We start from the raw sequence: 16984 nt of genomic DNA, 5'->3' as shown, positions 1-16984 counted from the left end.
CTGGAGCCATAGGTTGGAAAGCATGGCTGTGCTGGGTAGATGTCTGAGGCTGATGCCCACCCGCCTGCTTCACTAAAACTCTCTCTCTCTCTCCCTCTCTCTCTCTATCCCCCTCCCTCTCTCCCTCTCCCTCTCTTTCTGAACACAAGAATAGCAACAAAACTAAAAAGATACACTGGCGCACATGCACACTAACTCCACACACACACACACACACACACACAGACACACACACACACAATTTGCTTACAGTGGATGTGCTAAAACCACACCCAATGGGACCTGAGGCGAGGGGCGAGGGCCCTGACCAAACGATTCTATTTTCCCAACACCAGGCAAGGTCTGTTCTGCATGAGAAATTGAGACAGAAAAGCAGCAGAAACGGGGAGCCTTTGGCTGCTACAGCTATGGGACCTAGGGGTGGATGGTGTAATGTGCTCTAGAGACGATGTAGTAAATGCATGTTGCATTTGTCTGAAGGCAAAAGGCTCGAAGGGTGCCACTTAAACCCGATGGCCAGCCGAGTGCTGAATAAACCGGAGAAAAGAGTGCCGCATGCAGATCGGCAGATGACCTGAGGATGGGTGCCGCTGCGGAATCTCAAGTATGTTTTCACCTGGTGAAAGGTGGGAAAAAAGTTAGTCTCCATTACTACGTGCCTGTCTTGGTGGCAGCGGTTACAGGAGAGCCGCAGGTATGCACAAGGGCAAGGCAGCCACTCCTTGATGGACTGAGTGAATGCAGCTGTTTGAACTGTGTGGGTGAACACTGCAAAAACTGCCCGAGACTGAGTGAATAGCTGGTATAAGCTGAACTGATTGAGGTAATTCAAAAGCTGGAGAAAAATGCAAGGGTAAAGCAGATAAACTGTTTGCTAAGGACATTATCTTGGGTGAGGCAGCTGGATGCTAAAAACCAGGACAATAGGGAAACTGCCCTAAGGGCATTTGAGAAGTCTGGATGGGTGCCCCACCCATCACAGGCCCTCAGAGTATGTGAAGTTTGGGAGAGCGCCCCTCCCATCCTAGGAGAACTGAGTTGTCCAGAGGACAGACCTGAGGTGTCAGTGCCCTCGGCAAACTGCTCCCTGCATCCCAACCGCTCTGGCTGGAGCAATCCTGCCTCTGAAGAAAAAAAGCTGAAAACCTTGGTGGCGTTCATGTTGTGCTAGGTCTGCAGGCCAGCAGTGTGGGAGAGCAGTGGAGGCGTGGCAGCCTCCACCCAGATCTTGGAAGATGTATGAAAAAGGCGGGACGCTCCGGCAGAGACCTGCTGCAGGGGTGGAGCCACTGCGGAGGTCATCCGCGGAGCAATGTGGAGCAGAAGAGTGGGGTCGGAGCCCCCACAGATACCCCCCACCGAGGAGATGTCTGGTGGAGCCAGGATGGTGCGCCTGCCACCAGGAGCCCAGAACCGTGGGGCTGCTGGCAGCGTGCAGCGCCAGCCTGGAAAAGCTGCAGGCACCAGGGTAGCTCAATGGTCTGCATCTGGCAGAGCTGTAGGAGCGAGGTTGTCCAACGCTTTAGGGGTCCAGGTGCCCCAGTGTGCTTAATGTTTGCCCTGTTTGGGTTTTGGATTTGTTTGGGGACTGTTTTTCCTCCCTCTGGAATGGGAATGTGTACCCAATGTCTGCCCACTGTATCCTGGAAGTAGATAAACTTGTTTTTGACTTTTTTCGGGTTCACGGCTGGAAGGACTTTTGCTTTTGGTCTCAGAGGAGACTTTGGACTTTTGAGTTGGTGCTGCAACAAGCTAAAAGACTTTTGGAACTGGGATGGAATGTGTAATGTGTGAATGTAAGGGTCATTTATCCTCGCTAAGGGAACATCGCAGGAGATTCTGAATGTGTAGATTACATGGTGAGGGACCCTGAAGGGGTGGATCGTTGGGAAAATATAGGAAAATGGTCAGGGCCTCTCATGTTCAGAATCTTGCCAAGCATTTGCTGTGAATAGGTTGTGTGTGGGCAGAGTTAGTGCGCCTGCACGGTGCCACTGCCTTGGCTGGCGTTTTACTGCCTTGGGCAGTCGCCGCCGCGCGGTCATGCTTTTCCAGCCTACAGCTTCCAAGCACCTGTTTGCTGGTTACCTAGCTCATAGACCTGCATGTGTGGGGTCTGGTGACCCATCCTGGACAACAGGCTTAAGGGGTCTGTGAGCCCCAGATTCAGCCCTAGCTTTACAACTCCAAATGGCCTATTTATTCATCATCAAGGGCCTCTCCTGTGTGGGGACAAGACAAACCCCTCAGGGCTGTGTTTAGAGTAATGCCCAAGGTAACACAGTTGTACAGAGTTGTCTGTCTCTGACAGAGGGGTTGGTCCCCAGCCAGCCTGCTGCTGTTGGTTGCCTCCATGCCTCAGGACAACCCCAGCCCGCAGCCCCAGACCCACTTCCCCTGGCTTCAGGCGCCCTTCCTGCCTGCAGATGTTGTGGAAGGAGCTGTTCTTGCCGAATGGAACGACCATTTCTACTGCAGCACCTTCAAACTGTCCAGAACTGGGCACTGCAATTTAATTGCAGTTGTGAGAAAATGCATTTCAAAACCACACATAGAGACTTAACTTGCTGGACGATGACCCTCCTACTTTCTCTAGTGGTTGGAAACACCAGACCCACACGCAGCAGCTGGGTCGAGTGGAAGTCGGCTCTGCAGTGTGTTACCTGGAGTGTGTCGTGCTTGGGTTAGTAGGTGGGCTTAACCCTGGGACTTACGCTGAACACGCCTGGTTTGCACAGGTGAAGGGCCTCGACCATAAACCCAGTGCATTCACTTAGAGGGGTTAGCTGATCGTGGCATCTGGGGCGGGGGGCGGCGATTGCTGAAGGAGGCAGAGCCAAGTCATGCAAGATCTAGTTTGTGTGACCAACAATCAGAATGTGAAGCTTTTTAGAAACTTAAAAAAAGAAAAAAAGCTCTATGAATGCATGAAATATTAGTCAGGGTTCTCCAGAGAGACAAACCAATAGGATATAGGCATAGATCTAGGTGACGTAGACATAGATATGTGGGAGGGAATGTATTAGGGGAATTGGCTCATGTGATTATGGAGGCTCAGTCCCATGACAAGCCGTCTGCAAGCCGGAGACCCCGGGATGATGGCAACATGGCTCAGTCCAAGTCTGGAGGCCTCAGAACCAGGGAAGCCCATGGCATAATTTCCAGTCTGAGGCCAAAGGCCTGAGACCCCTGGGGGCTGCTGGTGTAAGTCCTGGAACCAAAAGTCTGGGAGCCTGGAGTTGTGGTCCAAGGGCAGGAGAGGAAGCATGTGTCTCAGCTCCCGCAGACAGATTGACACATTCACCTTTTCTCTGATTTTGTTCCCTGCAGGGGCCCCCCACATCAGCAGATCAGATGGTGCCCCCCCACCTACCCACGTGGAGGGCTGACCTTCCGAATCTCATCCACTCGGGCTCGTATACGAATCTCCTCTGGAAACACTCTCAGAGACACACCCCAAAATAACGCTTTACCAGGTTTCTAGGTATTCTTTAATCCAGTCAAATTGCCACCTAAAATTAACTATCAACACGTGAATATATGATTGTTAAAATAAAACAAAACTCCAAATTCAGAAGTATATATATAAAAAAGAAAGTCCCTGTTGACACCCCCAGATCACGCCCTTCACCCGAGTGACCAAGTTCAGAAGCTTCTGGCACGTCTTTCTAGAACTTCCTCTCGGTTCTCCTGTGGGCATGTCCGGGAGCCACGTTTAGTTCAGGTGCATTGCCCACATCGTTGTGCGGTGTTGTTTTTTTCATACTGAGCCCTAAGTAAGTCCTGGAGGTCTCTCCACGTCGATACCTACAGCCGTCCTGCGTTCTCTGTATTCCAGAAAGGAGGTGCACCCCTCTGTTTAGCCATGCCTCTGTTCAAGAGTTTTGTTATTTCAGAGTGACATTGAAACTGCACCTGTGGTTTTATGTGAGCACGTGTGAGCATATCTATAGAACAGATTACTAGAAACACATCTGCTGAGTTACAGAATGTACATTTTAGTATTTTAAATAGATAGGGCCAAATTGTCCTCCAAAAGACAAAGTCGAGTGAAACACCTGCTTACTTATGCTCTTGTCAAAAGATGATCGTACGTCTAAATTTTGCCAGCCTGAGGGGTGAGAGGTGCTATCTCCTCAGTGTTTTGATCTGTCCTCCCTGCTGACTGGGAAGTTGAACATCTTTTCCTAAATTTACCAGCTACTTTTATGTTTTTGTGTGGTCTGTCTATTCAAGTCCATTGCTATTTTTTTACATTCATTGTTGGTGTTTTATGTATTGATTTTTGAGGAGCTCTTTATGGATTAAGAATCAGGCTCCTTGCCTGGGATCTATGTTGCAAAGATCCTTCCTTCCTCTGTTCACTTACGAAGTGCCAGTACGTATGCGTTCCGACACACACGGGTCTGTTTCTAGACTCTTATTCTCTGGTCTTTTGCATATATCTGGGCCAAGGCCGCACTGTTTTAAGTGACATAGATTTATAGAACATATATTTCTTATTTTTCAAAATTTCTTAGCTGTCCTTTAAAATGTTCTTCATACAATTGTTGGATTCATCCTGTCAAATCCCATAAGTAGTAGATAAGAATGGCCCTGAGTTTATAGATTAGTTCTGGGGAGAACTAATTTTTTTCTCAAAATTGACTTTTGACATCCCAGAATTCTATGTATTCCAAATAAATCCCTTTATTTTAGTTTTTAAATTCCTTTTCGGTAAAGTTTTACAATTTTCATCTTCTAGGCCTTTTTACATTTTTTGGTCTCTTTTCATGTTTTAAAAATTTGGGCTATTATGAGCAGTACTGCTGGCAACATATTTTCATTGGTCATTACTGTGTGTAGATTTATTGAATGTTAATCTTTTACTAAACAGCATCACTAAATTATCTACGTAGTTCTAATAGTTTCTCAGTTGATCACTGCTGTGGAGTGACTGTCCCCCCATCGCACTGAAGCTTGACCCCGATTGTAACAGTGCTAAGCAGGTGGGAAATCCAACTGTGATATTTGAAAGAGGTGATTCTGTAGATTGTGAAGACACAGTTTTCTTCTTAGCATGCATTTCTCTGAGTTCCCTCTTTCCCGTGGTAATTTGATAGTTTGAACTTTGGTTACAGGACAAGATGACATTATTTATAAAAATGTAAAGTTGCTCTCTAGTCGGCCTGGAGCTGCAGACTTGCCATGAAACACCTACTGTCCAGACCCTGAGAAACCAAGGAAGACATCAGTAAAGCTGTGCTGACTCCACCCCAGATCAGGACCCTGAGACAACACTGAGGACGGAAACAGAAACCAGGGGTAGCCTTGGCAAGACCTTGCACCTGGCTCCTCGCACGGAGCCCCCACAGCTCACGTCCCTCTTCCTGCTTCTCGTTCCCCACATTCTCTTCCCTCAGTCTCCTCTTTAAAACCCCTCAGAAGATCTGAGTCTTTGAGATGGTTGTGGTCTGGCCATCCTCTTGCAGGCCCACTGGAGAGGTGGGTTAGCCTCACATCTCTCCTCAGGTCACTGATAACCCTGAATAAAAGCTGACGTCCTACTCCACTAACACTTTGACTTTTGGGTCGTTTGTTTTTGCTTGGGGCAGGCAGCTAGACTTGTGTTCGGCAACAAGATTTCGGTGAGCCTCAGTCAGGAGCAGAATGCCCTGGGTTCTGTAACAGATTTTCGTTAGCAGAGCCAGGGTTTTTGTTTGGGGAAGGCAGTGGACTTGGGTTTAGTTCCATGATCATGTTTTTTTCTTCCCACTTGTTAATGTAGTGCATCATCCTTACAGATTTACTGCTGTTGGGCCGTCCTTGCATCCCAGGATTAAACCCTACTTGAAATGGAAGCATTTTCAATGTCGTCATGGATATGATTTTCTAAGGCCAGCTCCTAGGCCCTGCCTGTTCTGGTGGTTACATGGGCCTGTCCTGCTCCAGTGGTCTTCTTGGGCTTAGGGAATGTGTCTGCATTCCTTGGTGTAGCCCAACAGGCACAGGTGTCACTGTCCCTGCCTCGCTCTGGCTGCTGCTCAGCTGAGGTGTGAGGAGAGGCTTTCCTAGCTTTCCTGGCATGGGAAAACTGGCGGGGCCTGGCCTCCTTGAGCCAGCTCTTCTGGCACTGTACGTCCTGCAGCCTTGTGTGTGCCCTGGAGAGCTGGGGCCTGCTCCCATCCCACCCCCTGACAGCCACACAGCTGAGGTCCAGGGGACCTGAACTCTTTCCTCCCACAATATTTCTTTAAGGTTGGTCATTTGGCAGATTGCACTTGGAAAGGCATGACTGAGCACTGCCTGAGGGTTGGAGGGTGGAGGAGGCCTCCCTGCACGAGGCCTGGGTAATGGTTGGGCCTCTCGTGGGCCCGTGGGCCTGGCAGGCCTCTGTGTCCTGGGCAGCTCTGCAGAGTGGGGCACCTGCTGGAGGTGAAGACGCCCATCCCTTAATCCTCTCAGAAACCACCACTTGAGATTGTCAGTGTTGGCTTCCAGCCCTGGTGAACAGGATCGATGGCCTTGTGCAGGTGGTGGGGTCCTGCAAGGACCTGGCCAACCTCCACTGTGGGGCACGCAGAGCTTGTGAGGACATAGTCGACATGTGCTGAGTGGGTTGGACGGTAGGAGGCAGCCCTGGGACCCTGCTTGCCACCTGAGACTCCAGCCAGGGGCTCAGTCCTCTGTCCAGGGCCAGCTTGCACTTCTGGTTTTGGGGCCATCTGCTCTCCCAAGAGGCCGTTCTCCCATCCTTTGTCCTTCAGCCTCCCATTCTCCTGGGGACCCCGCTCCCATGGTAAACCTCAGGCCAAGCATCGGCTGTGCCACTGAGGTCTTCCCCATGTCCCCATCTCCCCACCCCTGAAGTGGACTAGCCCCTCCATATGTGACCATATGTGCTGAGCTTTTTGGGCATGTAGGTGGTGTCTGCCTGTCTGTGCACACCCAGCGACTCAGGACAGGGTGCTGGATGTCTGAGCAGCCACAGCCTCTGAAGCAGATGAGCAGAATGGAGATAGGGGCTCAGTCCACGGTCCCCCCCGCCGAGCGTCCATCAAACCAGAAGCCCCTCGCAGGCTTCCCGGCCTCTCTACCCTCCGCTGGGCTCTGCCTGGCCTACTGGCTCCCAGATGCTCGCCCTGATGGCCTGGCAGTGGGGTCTCTGCAAGCCTCACCTGGACCTGCGGACTGGGCAGCACTGGCGCTAACTCCCTGCAAAGATTCTGCCTCATTGACACATTAAAAATAAAGCAAAATAAGATGAAATGAAATAAAAATTTACAACGCCTGGGACAGGCTCTGCGAGGCTGTTGGGACACAGTGTAGATTCTCCGAACGGTGATTTTGATGACTGTGGCAGAGTCGGCAGCATGCAGACCATGTCTCCCTTGGAATGCACAGTGGTTTCGTTTTCTGTGCTTTTTTCTTCTTTAAATTATAGGAGAAAGGAAGACTTGGCAAAGTACAGTTTTGGACTTGCCAAGCCCAAACTATTTGAAAATGAAAATCACAAGATTTTTGCCTAAACTCCAAAAAGGCTTTGATTCTGCTTGAAATTTGAGGTCTATGCAAACGGCCTGAAGACAAGCTTGGCTACTGGGTGTGGGGGAGCCTTGGGTGGGGCCACCCAGAGTGACCACAGTGTGGCCCTAGGAGCCAGCTAAGGCAGGACTCTACCCCTCCCTCAGCACTCTCCCCACCATACCATTTTACAGCTAAAGAAACTGAGTCCCAGAGGGGTCAGTGGCTTGAGCTCACTTGGCTGTGTACAGATCCCATGTTCACCCCATCACATGAGCACACCCTGTTTGTTTAAGAGGAGCAGGGGGTTGGTCTCCAGCTGCCCAGACACCTGGAGTTCCCTAGGATGTCAGTATGTCTGGGGTCTAGGGCGGGGCCTTGCCCAGAGTTTGCCGAGTACATGTTGGAGGAGACAGCCCACAAAGCCTCCCCTTCCCTCTGACAGCAATGGCAGGTTTGAGGGCCCTGAGTCCACCCTCGAGGTTCAGTAATCTGCTAGACGAAACTCCGTGAAGCTGTTGTACTTGTGGTGTGGTTTTTACGGGAAAGCATCCAGGTTAGAGGCAGCCAAGCAAAGGAGCCCAGAGGAGGGTCTGGAAAGTGCCAGACTCGAAGCTCCCTGCTCTCTCCCCATGGGGTCAGGACAGCACTGCTCTTCTGCATCCACATGTGATGACACATGGAGCACTGCCAACCCAGGAAGCTTGCCTGAGCCTCTGTGTCCAGAGCTTTTACTGGGCTCCAGCACACAGGCACTGCCGATTGACTGTCTGTGTGGTTGATCTCAGTCTCCAGCCCCTCCAGAGGTTGACTGAAACCACACGACCCACTCACCCTAAATCACACTGTCACCATGTGGATGGCCTAGGACCCCCAGGGAAACAAATGCAGTCTTATCAGGAAAGACATTCCAGGCTGAGAGGTCACCTCCCAGGACCTGGGGGCAAAGGTCAGGCTGCTTTTGGAAAAAGTTCAGTTCTTTACCACACAGGCCTATCCTGGGTGGAGAAAGCCCTGTTGGAGACGAGAATGTTTTCCCTGTGTCCCCAGATCACGTGGTTCCACAGCCCATCCTGTGTTTATTCCCAGTTGTAATCCCGAAGCCTTTTCTAAAGCCTGCCCCTCAGGATTCCCTGGAGGAGGGGGTTGGGAAACCGAGTGAGTGGGAGGCAGACCCCCTGGGTTGTGTTGTGTGCTGGGGGCTTCAAAAGGCCTGTCAGTGTGGCTTGGGGTCATTTTTCAGGGCCAGCCATGGAGGGCCCATCTGTGTGCCACTGAGGTGGGCACGCAGCATCCTCTGAGTCCTGCTGGGGTTGCCACAGCCAACCCCTCCTCCTGAAGGTCCCAGATAGATGACAAGGAATGTTGTCAGGGTCTCAGGGAAATAATGTGGACCTTGTTAAAAAGTAAACTGAGGCACAATGCAATTTTAGAGTGTATCTGAGCAAACAGCAATTTATGAATCTCAGCAGCTCCAAGCCAGTAGTGGTCAGGAGCTCCAGGATGGGACAGGGGAGGCTTTTGTGTGACAGATACAGAAGTAAGCAAAGAAACTGTGTGAATGGGTACAGTTACTCAGGAACGGCCCTAGTTATATAATTATATGCATTTGTTGGCTAGTTCTGACTGATTGAGCTCAAGTTCTGTTTTTGTTTTTAATACGGGCATTTACAAGAAATAGCTCAAGTTAGATTCTGCTTACGTTTGCAAATCAAGCAAGGTTGAGGTCACTTATGAGGCTTAGCTGGTTTTATCTGCTCAGGATTCTTCAGGCCTGGTTAGCACTATCGAGGTAGTCACTGGAAGAAAAAGTGACGTAGATTCCATCATCAGCAGCGGTTGCATCGAGACACAAGGTCACGTGGAGTGGTCGGGTGGCTGAACTCTCCAAGATGTCCAGTCCTGACGGCTGTCATTTGGTGTGCCAGTGGCTGCTGGGACGTGTGTAAACCCTTGAGAGGATACAACACACTAGGAAGGTAAATAAAATCAAATGACTACAAGGAGAGAAACAGCCAAGGACGGAAAAGTTGCCTGGAGCAGAGATTCCCAGGAGCCAAGATTCAACCGATGAAATAAGTCAGCGGAGGAGGCAGCACCCATCTGGTGAGACTTGTGTTTATTTCTTAAGTGACTTCAACTTTTGGGCAACAATTTCTAACTTATTAACCTAGAAACAACATTTTTTTTTATCAATAAGAACACAAGCCCCTCTTTGTTAGGTTGCTGAGGTATCGAGAGCTTCTGTCTTGGGTGCGACTACTGAGGTCATTATTCAGGTCAGGCTGTGCGGCTTGAAGAGAATTCAAGGTAGCTGTGGTGGACTGAGTGGCCCCAAAGTCACTGAAGCTGAACCCCACTGTACTTGTCGAGGGTGGGAAACCCAATTATGATGATTGAAAGGTGGGGCCTTGAAGTGATTAGGTGGATGGTTTACTGGTGGTCGTGGGCGTGGTTCTGGGGGCTTTAAAAGAAGAGCACGTGAGAGTCCCCCTCTCTCTGCTCCACCACGTTCTGCCATGTGAGACCCTGCAGTGCTGTAAAGCCACCACCAGAGAAGACCCTCACCAGCTGTGTTCCCTACACTTTGGACTTCCCAGCTTCCAAAACCATGAGAAATAAATTTTGTTTTCTTACAAATTAACCAGTTCCAGGTATTTTGTTATAAGCAACAGAAACTGACTAGCATAGTAGTGTTCCATGGAAACAAAATAAAAACAAAGGTTAATATTTGGTACAAATTGTGATCTGAGTTTTTGAGTCTGGAGGATAGCTAGCCGCGGAGATTTCTAGAGTTGAGTCTGAAGCATCTTTAGAGGTGGGACGAGGGTGGCAGCCGCAATCTGACGGGTTTTCCTGGCGTGCAGTTTGAATGTCTCTGGTGATGTCATTGGGTCTCTGGTGACTCTCTCTGCAGCTGACCCGCACGGCAGCAGGTACGCAGGCTGTGCACACACGGTCTGCCGTCGCGGTTTTTCTGGAGTGAAGTCCTCCAGTTTCAGCTTTCAGGGCGAGGGAAAGGGAAGTTTCAGTTTCTTGAGAAACTAGAAGAATTCAGGATTCAATCCGGTTTACTTACAGAGGGTAACGAAACCTCAAAGAAAATGAACAGGACTGGAATTTGATCATGGGCACACTACAGTTTTCTATTGAAATATAATCTTTTTTATAGTCACTACCATTTTTACCAAAAATAATCATAGTTAAGTTTTTTCTTTTTTTTACAAAATAAGTCTAGTTTCATTAAACTTGGTCTGATTATTTATATAAATACAATAAAAATAGCAATTCTATGTATATTTTAAAATATGATCCTTTGCTCATACCCAAGGGGCTTTATTTACTTTGAATCAGTCAACCTTAGTATTTTAAAACTATGTGTGTAAGAAATCTTAGGTCAGACCTTGAGAAACCTCTCTAGGCTAAGAAGCCAAGCCAAGGACTTGCTTGTCCTGTTACAGGAGAGCAGATTCTTATTGAACCTAGGCACATATCCATGCTGCCATGAAAATAACAATATTTGATAAGAGTTTTCAATTTCTGGAGCAATCAGATAGGGAGAAAAAGATAGATGTTTCATTTTTGTTTACAAAAGCATATTTTATCAAATTTCTGTAAGTTATGGACAGCTTAAAAGAGAAGGGAAAGGGGGTTCTTAAGTCTGAAAAATAAGACATTAGAGAACCAGCAATGTTTCAAACAAAAAGTCATAAAAATTATAATTATTTTCATAAGTAAGTCAGCCCCCTATAATTAATTTTTGCTGTGCTTAATATTGGCTTAGTAGTCTTATGAATCCATCAGTTTTTCATTAAAGTTCTGGGAATTCTTACCCAGTCCAATAGTATGATCTTAGAGTTATTAGAAACCTGTTCTTGTCAGAGTCTTTTCATGAGTCTCCTGCAATTTTGTATTGTGCAACTGATGAGAAAATTTGCTTGTTTTGGCGACTACAACATTTTAACATAGTAGTTTGAATTATGAATGATAGCCTTATACCAGGACACACCAGATTTCTAAGAATTTTACATAATTTCTGGAACACTTGTATCAGTAGCAAATGTAACCTAAAGAAAACTTAGCATCACTTATTATCTGACAACGCCTCCCATGCAATTTAACGTAGCAAATAAGCCCCCTTTAACATCTCTCTTTTTATAAAGACAGAACATAAATTCCTTTGAGATATCCCAGAGACCCTTCTGGAAACTCCCAAAAGTTAATTCAAGGTCAAAAAGACTGAATTTATGATTTGATCTTGGGAAGCTGTCAAAAATGTCAGAAGTTTAAAACACTTGAGAAAGTAGGATTATGAGTCACTGTTAAATAATACCCAAGTAACAAAAGATTTAAAAAGCAAATACAGAAAGTTATATAGTTGTAAAACAATAAAACAAACCTTAGCTTTTTTAATATTAGAAAGACTCACTTTTCTTACATGATAAAGACCTAATAAAAGACAACACGCAACATAAGAAATTATGCTGATAAAACACAAACTCTTTGTTTTCTAGGCCAATTACTTAAAAGGTAAAGAAAAAAAAAATCCTTTCATAATCAAGAGCAGACTAGTTCTCCAAGAAAACTTGGTCTTTTTGACAGAGAGAAGACCCAGTTCTCGCTCTGCATCAGTCCGTTTCTGAGCTTTTTTCTTTTAGAGCCTTGTAAACGAGGTGTGTCTCATCTCTGTAGTTTGGCCGCACACAGTGCTGCTCTTCTGCAGACCTTCTACAAGTCTCTACATCTGTTCAGCCCTTGTCTCGCTCCTTTTCTCCTTCTTTATTCTGCATCAACCATTCATCTTGCCATGAGAAAAAACTACTCTTTTCCCCTTAATTGAAGCACATACCTTGTATATTTTTCCTTATTAAAACCACATCCTACTTTCTTTATACATTTTTATATTCAGTTGTTTTCTTTCATCCTTATTAGTTCTAGTAGTTTTTTTTTTTTTTTTTTCCTTTTTTTTCTTTTTTTGTGTCCAGCAACGGATGGCAACCCTCGGTGCTGCACCTGCACCTCGCTCAGCCAGTGAGCGGGAACCGGTCTGTATGTGGGATCCGAACCCTTGGCAGGAGCGCCGCCGTGCTCCCAAGCGGCGCACGGTAGCAGTGCGCCACCTGGCCAGCCCAGTTCTAGTAGTTTTAATTACATATGTTACTTACAATTCTTAACCCTTAGTAACCTTAATATCTAGGGAAAATTAGGAAGTACATGATTTCACAATTTTTAAATAGCAGGTGCCTCCTCGTGGCACAGGCCACGCTCACCAACGGGCCCAGAGAGGTGTCGTTCCTTTCTAATAAGGAGCCCGAAACGCCTAAGCCTGGGCCCCCCTCAGCCGTGCCCGTGGCCAGCTCGGTCGCTTCCTCCCTCGGACTCAGTGCCTCCTTTTGGACATAGATGAGGTTTGGCCTCGTCAGTAGTTTGCAAAGTTTATTAGCAGCATAAGCTTAATTACAAAAACCCCCAATTGACATAGACCCCCCAGACCCAGTCTATAAAATGGACAAAGCTGAGGCTCTTCGGGCTGGGGCAGGGAAGGGACCATGTCCTACCCTTTGAGCCCCACTGCTCTGTTGGTGACCCTGGAGTCTGCCTGGAGGGGCATGTGCACTCAACACCCAACAGGTCTCTGGTTCCCTGGTCCTCAGGGCCAGGCGGAGGCACTGAATGGTGCTGCCCACTTGCCTTGCAGGGCTCTGCCCAGGAGTGGGCTGGGACCCTTGCCCCTTCTGTCCCTTGGTGGGGGCTGGCCCAAGATCCCGTCCATCCAGTGGACTCACCCAGGGAAGTTCTTCCACCGGTCACGGCTCTGGAGGGGCAGAGAGGAGCAGACCCCACACCTGGCCATTCCCAGCCATGGACCCTCTTCACCCCCCCTCAATCCTCCTCATGGGGAGAGAAGCTCAGATGTCACATCAGGGACAGCCACCTCCATGAGGACACAGCAATTGAGCCAGGCAGAGGGAGGGAGGGAGGGAGGGAGGCAGGCTGGTGGGGTCATTGCGAGTTCCTGCTGTATCGGGTGTTTCGTGAGAACCTCTCCCTGATGTGATGGACCCGGCCCAGGGCTGACCCCGCACTGGGCCAAAGGCGCGCCACCCCCAGAGGGCTCTGAGCCTGGAAAACCTACCATGGCAGACATCCAGGAGGCAGGGGCAAGGTGGGGCTGCACCGTCCATGAGCACACACTGCGTCAGGAAGGTGTGGCCACTGTCCAGCCACATGGCAGTCAGGGGAGAGTGAGGTCTCAGCCATCTCCTGCTCTGCCTGAGGGCACGTGAGAGCTGGGTGAGCGCACCAGGGACCTGCTTGGCCCCGCGCAGTGTCCTGCGTGTCCCGTCCACTCCCCAGTGCCACCTCGGGCAGCGGGCCAGGCTCCCACCCCAACTCAGCCACGTTTGGACTTGGTGGGCAGTGCAGGCACTCATCACTCCGTGTGATGCTTCTGTTTCCACCCTGGCAGCCTGGGGCCCCTGTGAGCTGGCGTCCACCCCAGGGCGAGCCAGGCCTGGCCCCAGCCCCTCCTTGGATGCCCTGGCCTTGTGGGGAGGTGGGTGCAGCTTGGCCTTGACCCTTCTCCGGCTCCACTCCGGGTCTTCAGGGGGAGGACTGTGTCTGTCCCCGAGAGCACTGCATGTCTGGGGCACTCTGGACAATTGGCCCTTCAGGATGGTCTGGGGCCCTCGTGCACAAGGATGGCAGAGTTACGCTGCAGTGGCTTCATCTTCAGAAGCTTTGTGAGATAGCGCGGGAGGTAGGAGTGACCTTCCGTCCTGGTGTGGGTCAGGCCACACCCTGGGGTGGCAGGACTGGGGGGGACTGGGTCAGGACCCTGTCAGGAGCCCTGAGCATCAAGCCAGGGACCACGGTGGCCCAGTCAGAGCTGGGTCAGGCAAGGGTCAGAGATGGAAACAGCCAGAGATGGGACTCTGGACTCCAACCCCAGCCAGGCCGGGCACTGAGCAGGCCCCAGACGATAGCCCAGGCTGGAGGAAGGGCTGCAGAGCTGTGTGTCCCCACAAGAGACCCTTCCTTGGCCAGCAGAGGTGCCCCTGGCCTGCCAGGGTAGACGGCACTTGTCCAGCTGCTCCAGGCCCGGGGGAGGCCTGTCTGGTCCCGCTTTCTGCCCCCTCCCGGAGGGCAGCTACAAGGAGCCTTCAGAGGGTTGGAAGCCTGGCCTGGCTCGTCCGGCTCCTTATCCCGCTGCCTTTCAATCAGACCCAGCATCTCCTCAGCATGGGGCCTCCAGGGTTTGGGGACAGTTCTTCTGAAGTCGCTTGTAAAACCAGCCAGTCCCTGCACTTGGCCTGGATTCCTGAGCTCACACGGAGCCCGCAGCACCGCTAGAGGTGGGAGCAGCTGTTGTGGCCTCTGCCCCGACTCTTGTCGCGTGCTTGTGTCCTTTCCCCGCTCCCTGCCCCCCTCTGACCGTCAGGCTCAGGGGAGTAGCAGCCACAGGAGCAGCCCTGTCCTGGGGGTCCCTGGTGAAGCCACTGGCCTCCCTCCATCGGGTTTCAGAGAACTGTGCCCAGTGGGCAGGGGTGTCCCTCTCGGGGTGCAGACAAGTGGTTGGGAGACATGGGGGCTCCACAGAGGGAATGGGGTGTCATAGGCCTGGCAGGTCCTGGGCAGCCTTACCCTTTGGAGCTGCCCCAGGGGTCTGCCATGGAGGTGGCTGGACAGACGTCAGGGAGGCACAGGCTGGGGAGGAGGGACAGGCCGTGGACCCCGAAATGCAGCTGCCAGCTCGGAGGCAGCATCAGGTTCTGGCAATGGGGCGGGGGTGGGGCCCTGGAGGGTGGGGACAGGTGGGGCAGAGGCAACCGTGGCATTTGTGTGAAGATTTCTCTCACTGGTGGTCAGTGCCATCCCGGGGCTGGGTCCCCACGTGGCAAGAGCCCCAGAGCTGCTTGTGGTGAGAACACATGGCTGCCACCCTCCATCAGACCCAGGCCTGTGTGGGGGGAGTGGCTGCCCCTGTCCTCTGTGTCCCCCTGGGTGGGGTCACTGGTGACAGTGGGGGGGTCCAGCCTCCCCCGCCTGGGGGCTCTTTCTTCTACCCACGGCCTTAGGAGCTTGTTCAATGCCATAAAACATCAGCTGCTCCTGCTTAGCTGCCTGGCTGTGCTGCCCCAGGGAGGTGGCCAGCGCATCTCCCCCCTCTGAGTGGCCCTTGGGTTCCCATGCACCCGGTTGTCTCGCTGCCCCAGCTCCCCTGTGGGCGCCAAAACATGATCTCGAAGGCTTGTTCTCGTCAGGGTGGGAGTGATGTTGTCTTGTGACTTCTTCTATCCTAATAGAAGCCAAAGTTCCCCTAAGTAGTTGATTTGTGCCAACTTTCTTACGGCTCCGAGATTTTGTCTCATGTAGAAAGGTCTCACTCTCAGATGTAGACGCATAAAATTCTCTCATGTTTTTTTTCTTTTTAATATATTCCTGGTTTCCCTGTTTATATTTACATCTTTGATTCTGGTGCTGGACGTGAGATATACATCCAGCCCTTTCCCACAGACGGTCCAGTGGTCCCAGTGTCACTTATCACCTGTTGAGCAGCACAGGCTTTTCCCACGCTGATTTCTGACACCTCCTTGTCCATGGTATGAGAATGTCACATTTTCAAACATGGAAATGTGTGTTTGAGTTGATGTCTGGACTTCCCAGTTTAACCATTTATCTGTTTACTCATGTGACAGCACCACATGGTTTTAGTTACGATGCTTCATAGTATCTTAATTTAAATTTTTGCTTTTCGGTTTGAAATATTTTATTGGTGTTTTTACTGGACTCGCAACATTTTAGATTAAGTTACAGAGAACGGACATCGTTATGGTGTTGAGACTCAAGGGTATAATCTGCCTTTCCGTTTGTTCAAAATGTATCTGTGTCTCACAGGAGCATTTAAAAAATTTTCTCCATGTACAATTTTCCCATTTCTTGTTAATTTTATTCCTTGAGATTTCATCAGTTTTATCACTATTTTGAATGGGGTCTTCTCTTCTGTTTTATCTTCTGCAATTGTTATTTTCGGACTCAGTCATCATGCGAAACCCTCCTTTGGTTTATAACAATGTTTAGTTGATTTTCTCATTTGTTTCTCCAGGTTGGATTACTCTGTCTCTGTGGCTTATAACAAAATACATGGAACTGGGTATTTCCTAAAGGAAGCAAAATTCATTTGCTTACAGTTTCCGAGGCCGGGAAGTCCAAAGTCCATCTGGTGGTGGTGACAGTCTCCACCAAGGGTCTCACACTGCAAGATGGTGGAAGCAGAGAGGACAGAGTGAGAGATGCTCCACTTCTTCTAAAGCCCTCAGAACCACGCCCCTGTCCACTGTTTTTAATCCATTCACCACTGCTCGGTCCTACAACCCAACCACCTCTTCAAGGCCCACCTTTCAGTTACCATAATAGGGTTTCCCACCCTCTTAACAGTCACAGTGGGGGCCAAGTTTCCAATACATAAAACTTGGGGGAC

The 16984-nt window shown here is 49.8% G+C and overlaps 1 long non-coding RNA gene across 1 annotated transcript; it reads left to right on the top strand.

The window, feature by feature from the left end:
- Positions 1-1925: 1925 nt before the first annotated feature.
- On the top strand, positions 1926-5557 carry LOC103582602. Its single transcript, XR_549770.1, has 2 exons — positions 1926-2683; positions 3331-5557. It is a non-coding gene; the product is annotated as an uncharacterized LOC103582602 (long non-coding RNA).
- Positions 5558-16984: the final 11427 nt, after the last annotated feature.

Source organism: Galeopterus variegatus, unplaced genomic scaffold, assembly GCF_000696425.1.
Source record: "Galeopterus variegatus unplaced genomic scaffold, G_variegatus-3.0.2 Scaffold16931, whole genome shotgun sequence".
Lineage (NCBI taxonomy): Eukaryota > Metazoa > Chordata > Mammalia > Dermoptera > Cynocephalidae > Galeopterus > Galeopterus variegatus.
Note: the sequence above shows the minus strand (reverse complement) of the source record. Positions and strands in the feature narration are given on the sequence as shown.